This window comes from Dromaius novaehollandiae, chromosome 1 (assembly GCF_036370855.1).
Source record: "Dromaius novaehollandiae isolate bDroNov1 chromosome 1, bDroNov1.hap1, whole genome shotgun sequence".
In the NCBI taxonomy this organism is placed as follows: Eukaryota; Metazoa; Chordata; class Aves; order Casuariiformes; family Dromaiidae; genus Dromaius; species Dromaius novaehollandiae.
This window is the reverse complement of record NC_088098.1, coordinates 200565334-200572901: the sequence shown is the minus strand read 5'-3', so window position 1 is coordinate 200572901 and position 7568 is coordinate 200565334. Positions and strand designations below refer to the sequence as shown.

The window sequence follows — 7568 nt, the reverse complement described above, 5'->3', positions numbered from 1 at the left end:
AAGAAAGGTGGAGCTGAGAAGGGAAAATAATGCCTGTCGGAGGTTAAAAAAAGAGACAGATTAGCGAGATATCCGGAGGATGTCAGTTTTGAATCAGGGACCATAACTGTGTTTTGAGTGAAAAAAAGGAAAGGATAAGGGTCTACCTGCAAAAGTTGCTTGAAAGACTGAGGCAGGAGGCCAGCAGGAAGTAGACTTAATGTTCGGGACCTTAAAGTAAAGCAGCAGTTATTTAAGAAGATAAAAGCAACAGACATTTATAACCATGACATTCTGCTGAAATTATCTGCCATGGCATATGTGATAATCCCAAGAACAGGCTGAACCAAGAGACTTTTGAGCAGGTGTTACCTGAGAGAAGCAGACTGCTGTAGAGGAAGGCACTGCGCACAGGCTTCTTAAGCTGGAGGGTGGGTAGGTTCAATTAAATTAGCTGGCCAAGCAGGCTGCCTTGTTGGACAACAAGAATAAAAAAGGAATTCTCGAGGCTACATGCAGAAAATTAAGAAGTCAGAGAAACCAGCTATAGCTAGATAAGGAGAGAGCAGAAGTGGCAGGCTAAAAGCACAACAAAATTGATAAGTACAGAAATTTTGAAAATACAAATGTGTTCTTTTGTAAAAAAAGGCAACCATGATGTAAAGTTGCTAAAGCAAATCTTACTTAACAGAGATTTATAATCTCAGGAAATAAGACACAGCAGGGAAACTAGAGTTAAAATGTACAGGAGGATGGTTTTAGAAAAAATGTGTTGTTTACGAACACATTATTCTCTATTGTTATATTATAGTTATACAAACACAGATTCTAGAAATAAAGGAGATACTGATGCCAGAAAGGGGCAGCTGATCCTATTTTCCTTCTCATTTGTAAGTACTGATTATGCTCACGGGTGCTTTATCTTTTATTAATAACAATTTCTTCCTCTATTTGTTGACCAGGAAAACATTGTGCAACATGTGAATGTCCCAAGGAAGCTGCTGAAACCCTGGGTTTCAGCAAAACCTGAAGAAGAGTGATGTGAGAAAGATTGTGAGCATGGAATGGGGAACAAAACTCAGGAGGAGAAGAGAGGTATGGGAAGTTCTGGGTCGGGGGGATGAATCCCCTGCCTCTGGCTGTCCTAGTGAGATGAAGTCTTTTAACTCCCGCAAAGATCCCTTCCAGATACTACTCTCATGTTTGGGTTCTGTGATGATGGGACAGAAAAATCGTAGACTGTAATTCCCACACTTGTATCTTAATTGGGAAGCAACTTGCTTCTGAAGCCAATAGAGAGGAAATGGGCATTGGGGTTTTGCCAATCTCGTGACATCAAGCAGCTTTTTTCATTTTGCGTAAATCTCGTATCTGAGCAGTGTGTTAATAATCAGCATGTGTTAAAGTGCAAATGTACTGCAGGTTCACAGATTCTAGTCTCAGATTCTCTTCTGAAACAGGAGATAAGGTCAAAAAGATCCTCCAGACAAAACTCACTGGAACTACAGTTTACAAAGGAAAAAAAGTTAATGTGAAACTCTCTTGTGACTTTAAATAGTTTCAAATCAATTCCATTCTGTATTACTCTCTTATTCTGATAATTGACCATCATTTTCTCCAGTACTGTAGTGCTTTTAACTGACTCATGCACTCTTCAATCAAAGGCAAAGACTTCCATAATAAGCACTAAAGTAGCACTGCAAGTGTCTGTTTAATTCTTTAGTTCTGCTTTCACTGATTTCCTCCTTTAAATTAATATTCATAGTTGCACTTGGACACCACTCTCACATTTCTGAACCAGCATCAGCATGTTCAGGACTAAGGGAAGAAGCTTGCTTCCCCTCCCCCCCCCCCCCCAACTAGAGCAGTCTCAAACTCCTTCTGCACAGTTAATTGAAGAACTAAACCAGAGGAGAAAGCCAGTCTCCCACACCATGAGCTGAACCCTCCACACTCATGCCGAAGCCAACTGGGGGTGAGGCACTCTGAGAATTTTGAGAAACTTTGGGTTCAGTGAGTCAAATAGACAAAACGTGCCATCAAGCTTACACACTGAGTATGTCAGCTCTAAGAGGGAGAGTTTATTGAAACACATATAGGAAAGCAACATAATTCTGCTCCTCTAGGATCTTTTGTCCAAGCAAATCTTTCACATTTTGCTGGAAAAATAACGCCTGCAGAGTGGCCTCTTAGGTAACTACCAGGCTCATATTTCTGTGTAGGGTTTCAGTAGATTAGGCGCAAAATTTAGAAGTTTAGCCCCTTCTCTGCTGGGCACCTGAAGAATTTTTTATGAACTTCAGTAATAGAAGAAGAACAATTAAATACACATTTGAAAGTGAGCAGCAATAGCTTTATGTTATAGCCTGCATGTGCTCAGCCAGCTAGCAGGGTGTAATCACAACATCGGAGTTTCATTCATAGCATCTAACCACCTTCCTGGCGTTGAGCCACGTCTACAGGAACACAGGCGGCACAGTAGGATGGTGCGAGGTAGATCACTTAGTCTGCAGGAAAGTAACAGCGAGGTGGGAGGAAATGTGGCATAATTGGAACCTGGGACTAAAGTCAGGATTCGCAGGGCCATTACCAACTCTGCCACAAGCTCAACTTGCCATCTTTGGCAATAAGCTCTCATCCGATCTTCATTTTTTTCATGTGTAAAGACAGGGGTAATAAAGCATAGGAAATTTAAATAGTCAGCATCTTTAAGCACCTTGAGATTTTGTCTGGGCATTAAAAATAGTAGGACAACCTTGCGGCAGCCGGACGGCAGGTCGCCCTGCAGACTGGATGCCCTGTCCCCTCCGCCGGGAGGGACAACCGCCCAGGCCGCGCCGCCATCACTGCAACGGGCCGCTGCCTCCCCTGCGGACAAGCCAGAAAAGGGGAATTTGTGGCATTTCAGCAAGCTCGTTGCTGCAGCGCCCGTGATGGCTGCCCTGCCCCCGGCCCCGGCCTGGGCGCCCCTGACATGGCCGCCGGCCCAGCGCCCCCATCGCCCACCGCCGCCACCCGCGGCCGGGTCCAGCGGCCCGGCACCGCCCGCGGGGCAGGGCAGGCCAGGGCCGGCCAGGGCAGGGCAGGCCAGGGCCGGGCCGGGTCGGCTCGGCCCATCGCCCCGGGCGCTGCATTTCAGCCAGCGGGGCCGCGGCCGGGGCCTGGCGGAGGGGAAGAGGCCGCAGCGGCCGCCGCCCGCCTCCGATGCCGCCTTTGGGCGCGCTCCGGTGGCAGGTGCCGTCTGTGGGCGCAGCCTCCCACCGGCGGCAGGCGGAGGAGGGGACAAGGCGGCGGCGGCGCAGCGGCGACCCAGGCGGCGGTCCCGGCGCCGCGGGCACGCGGCGGGCGGCGTGAGGGCGGCCTGCCCGCCCCGCCGCGCCGCGGCCCGGCCCCGCCGCCAGCCGGACTCCGCCGCGCGCCGCTGCGGCTGCAAGTGGGTCGCAGGGTCGCGGCGCGGGCGGGCGGGAGGCCGGGCGCGGGGCGGGCGCGGCCGCCGGCAGCGATGGCGGCGAGGGGGAGTGTCCGCGGCGAGGGCTGCGCCGCCGGCCGCCGACTGACGCCCATTGCGCGGGCCGGCGCGTGTGTCAACACGGGGCCGCGGCGTGGCGGGCCGGCCCTGCCTCCCGGCGCCTCCGCGAGGTCGCCCGGCGAGGTCGCCCGGCCGGCGGAGGCCGCGGCGCGGCGGGGAGCGCGGCAGCTGCCGCTCGGCACTTCGCGGGCAGGTAGGAGACGGCCCCTTCCCCGGGGCCGCGGCGCCCGGCCCCTGCGCGGCCGCCGGCCCTGGCGGCGCCGCGGCTCGCTGCCCTCCTGCCGCCCGCCGGGGCCTGGCGGCAGCGCCGCGGCCGGTGCGGGCGCCGGGAGCGGCCGGCCCCGGGTGGCCGCGGGCTGGCGGTGCTCGCGGGGCTCCCGGGGGCGGCTGCGGCCGGGGGGGCGTTTCGCTTGAAGTACTGGGAATTTAAAAAGGAATTTAGTAGTTTCAGGTACTGTACTTCCGTTTTTTTATTTTTAAGTAATTCTGTGAGAGCAGTGGCGATTTACTTTCAGCCTCTCTGTACGCACACAACCAGGAGCACTCGCCACGTAAGTTGGCTTCTTCTATTTAACGAAACAGCGATCTACGATAAGCAGAAACCCCTAACAGCGTTACCTGTGGTTTCTCTTAAAAGCAGTCGCTGTCATTCACCTGCATGCCTTGGACTTGATGGTGCATGTGTGAGTAATGTTGGGCAGGTGCTGCCGTGCGGGCAAAGTTGTGATGCTGCCTCGTCTGTGCGGGGAGGAAGCGCTGGCGCCGTGTTCGTACAGCGCCTGCCGCAGCTGGGCACTCCTGTGCGCGGCCCTCTGGCAGTTTTGGTGGGGCCAGGCGACCTTTGCTGGAGATCGCTGTTGGAGGTGGGCTTGGGCAGATAAACCCACCTTGCTGGATGGTAGCTCGCACCTCCTTAGTAGGAGACGTGTGAAAATATCTTGTTTGTTGTGCCTTGTCCTCTTGGTCAGCGTTTGTGAAGCGGAGACGTAATTCATAGTTGGGGGTCTTAGGTGTGGGAGTTACGCCAATACCAGTGCACTTGAGGAAGTGCTAGATGTGTAACAGTCTCTCGATATCAAAAGAAAATAAACCATTTGAGTATGTGCAGGTTTTCAAAGTGGCAGGATACTTCCTTCACCACTTAGCATTTGCCCATACGACGATCCCTTGAGTTTACTGCAACAACTCTTCAGTACAATGTTAGATAAACCTTAATGAGCTAAGTTTTCTCTCTGGTGTTGCTCATGGCGAGATTCCTATTCAATGAAGTGTAATGCAGTGAGTGAAACAAATCCTCTTTAAAATGACAATGTGCTAGAATTTTGTTATCTCAGCATAAAATAAGTTTACAGCTCTTTTAGTATGTTGACACAGTGATTCCACTACTTCATAAAAGACTTTTTTGGAGGAAGTGGGTTTTTTGGGTTTGGGGTTTTTTTTATTTTGTTTTTGCTTGGAGCTTTCCCTGTCTCCTTCCCCTTTTTTTGTTAATTAGACCAATCAGTTTTGAGAAATCAGAAAAACTCTCTGGCATACCACTTTCCAGTTTCTCCTAATGGAAGTAGTGAAACCAATTTTTTGATATTTCTTCTCACCACAAATCTTGCTTTATTTATGGTTTTAGTACACCATGGCTGTTACAGTTATTACCATGCTAGACTTCTGTAGGGCAGCAGTCACTCAGTGGTCTTGTAGTTTTGCTTTGTCGTCTCAATATGGTATGTTAGACTTCTGCTCTGAGACTTCTTGCAACGTACAAATAATGTACATATGAAAATTTCTGATAGAATTTCTGAGAAACAGTTTTCAGTTGTTCTGCAGACCTAAAGTGTCCATGGACTCTATTTCTCAATTACCATTTGTGAGCCTTCTAGAAAAGCAGATATTATTTGAGATCTTGGTACACAGAGCTCCAGTAAAAAAAATGTTATACATCTGCAGATCAAAAAGGCTTAAGTTGTTGTCTTAAAATGTAAATGCAAGGAGAATTAGAGGTTATTTAAGGTATACATTTTAAAAACAAAACTCATAAACGCAACTTGATATAGCATGGAGGGATTATCCAGGCTTGACTCATCTGTGTAGACTCTGCATTTTATTCAGAGTGTTGAGCTGAGCAGCAGTGCTTTGGAGTGATTTCACCGCTTGCTTTTCTGGATTGTACCAGCCTGTATAAAGATGAGTGGTATTCCAAAGCTGTTTGTTTCTTTGACGGAAACTAAGCTAGCAGTTGATGGGGCTTGAAAAGATCGGAGATTTGGTGCAGTTTTGATGAAACTATTTACTGTTCAGTTTTACAGGGGTAGGTTGAAAGCCTTATTTATTTATTTATTTATTGCATCCTATGTGCTGCTGGAAATATCCTGTGAGTTGAAACAAGACAAGTGAAAGTCAGACTGAAGTGAAGTTAAGAACTTGTTTAGGTCAGGTCAGTTCTTAGCCATAGCCATTTCTGGATAAAATAAGCAACTCCATGTTTGGTATGTTTGATTTCTTACTGAGCAAGATTTTATGAATTGTAATATATTTTCTGCATGAGATCCATAACTTCAGGTTTGAATTAGTACTTAGAAAAACATTTCTGCTCTTGAACACTTTAAATCTGTATTTGTTTCAGTGGATACTTTTTTTATATATATAGAAGATACTAGCCTAAATTTAGTTTGTCTCAGCTTCTAACCATGGACCTTTTCACAGTCTATATTTCACATATGCTTAAAAGCTGAAATACAATGTGCTTGAAGGAGAGTGACAGTAGGAAGAATGGGAGTGTTATAATAATTAAGAGGAAAGTTGGAAGACATGTGACAAAGTTGTGGCTTAAAATTTATCATCTTTTTCCTGTTGTGTAAATATTATTCTGCTTCCTTTGCTATTTTATGATGTGGTGTCACTCATATACCCAGGAAGTAGTGGATAGAATTTTTTTAAGCTATTGAAGAGATATTTCTTTGTTCACTCATTTCTGTAGTGTTTGTTGCCATGGCAGCTAGCCAAGTGCCTTATTAGTGATTAAGTCAGTTACTTTTTTTCTCTTTTTCTTTTTTTTTAAATCTTGTGGTCCTGGAAACTGTATCTGGGTTTTCATAAGGAACAGATGTTATACAAAATGAGTTGCTTCTATGAAGAGGCTGAAATGTTTGTCCTTTGACTGAAGTTATTGTATAGTTATGCATTATATCTCTTAGCGTATACTGTACGGTTGTGTTTAAAATCCTATCTTCACGCATGCTAAGTATTTAAAGTAAATGTGTTACTTCTACCATATGCTTGAAGTGGTAAATCCATTTACTGAACAAGCTTGTATTTTTATGCTTGAAAGAATTGGCACCATTTTTTGATAATGAATTGCATGTTAAAAGTAGTATATAACAAAAGCAGTAAGATGGTGTAACAAGAAGCGGAGTCATTTTTCATACCTCGTGGTCTCAACATATATTCATTTCCAGTTAGCATGCAAATGGAAAATCAATTGTAATCTGTTCAGAATTGCCTTCCTGGTAGAGCTGCCAGGCTCCCCCCGCCCCGCCCCCCCGCCCCCGGTGTTTTTGCCTCTGTGTGTCTTGTGGAATATGCAGCTCTCCAGAGTTGGAGGGGAAAAAATACAGATGTTTCTCGCTGTAAAGCACTGCATCTTTACATGTTGTTGTATAACATCTTCAGGCTTTGTCAAAAAACCTGTCGTTTTAATGATGAGCAGAAACTGATGGAGGCTTTTATAACCTTGGGGTCTTCTGCTTAGATAAACCAGTCTTTCTTCTTTTATGTATCTCAGGATTGAATGCTTCTTTCTGCCTAGGTCCTGTTTTTTTGTGTAAAAAGGCTGAGCTTACACTCCCAAAAATTGAAAAATATGAAATTAGACTTGACACTCCGTCCTTTTACTTTCCCGTTCTGCAAGGATATTGTATTCCCACATTAGGGATTCGTTTTAGCTTTTTGATATACTAAAGCTCCATTAATTCTTGAATCATAGCTATAGAATAAGAATGTTTTTAAAGAGTACTTTAATTTTCAGACTTGTTGTCCTGACTGGAGAAGTTCAAACAAGACCTTTTCA

General features: G+C 46.4%; 1 protein-coding gene across 2 annotated transcripts in view; it reads left to right on the top strand.

The window, feature by feature from the left end:
• The first annotated feature begins 3348 nt into the window (after positions 1-3348).
• Positions 3349-7568, top strand: part of ZC3H12C (zinc finger CCCH-type containing 12C) — a 45599-nt gene continuing 41379 nt past the window's right edge. The window contains exon 1 of one of the 2 annotated variants that reach the window (XM_064505047.1): positions 3349-3412. The gene's annotated coding sequence lies outside the window, so the exon portion shown is untranslated. Of the gene's footprint in view, positions 3413-3452; positions 3702-7568 lie in introns of those variants that run through there. The other variant, XM_064505046.1, reaches the window with a different exon arrangement.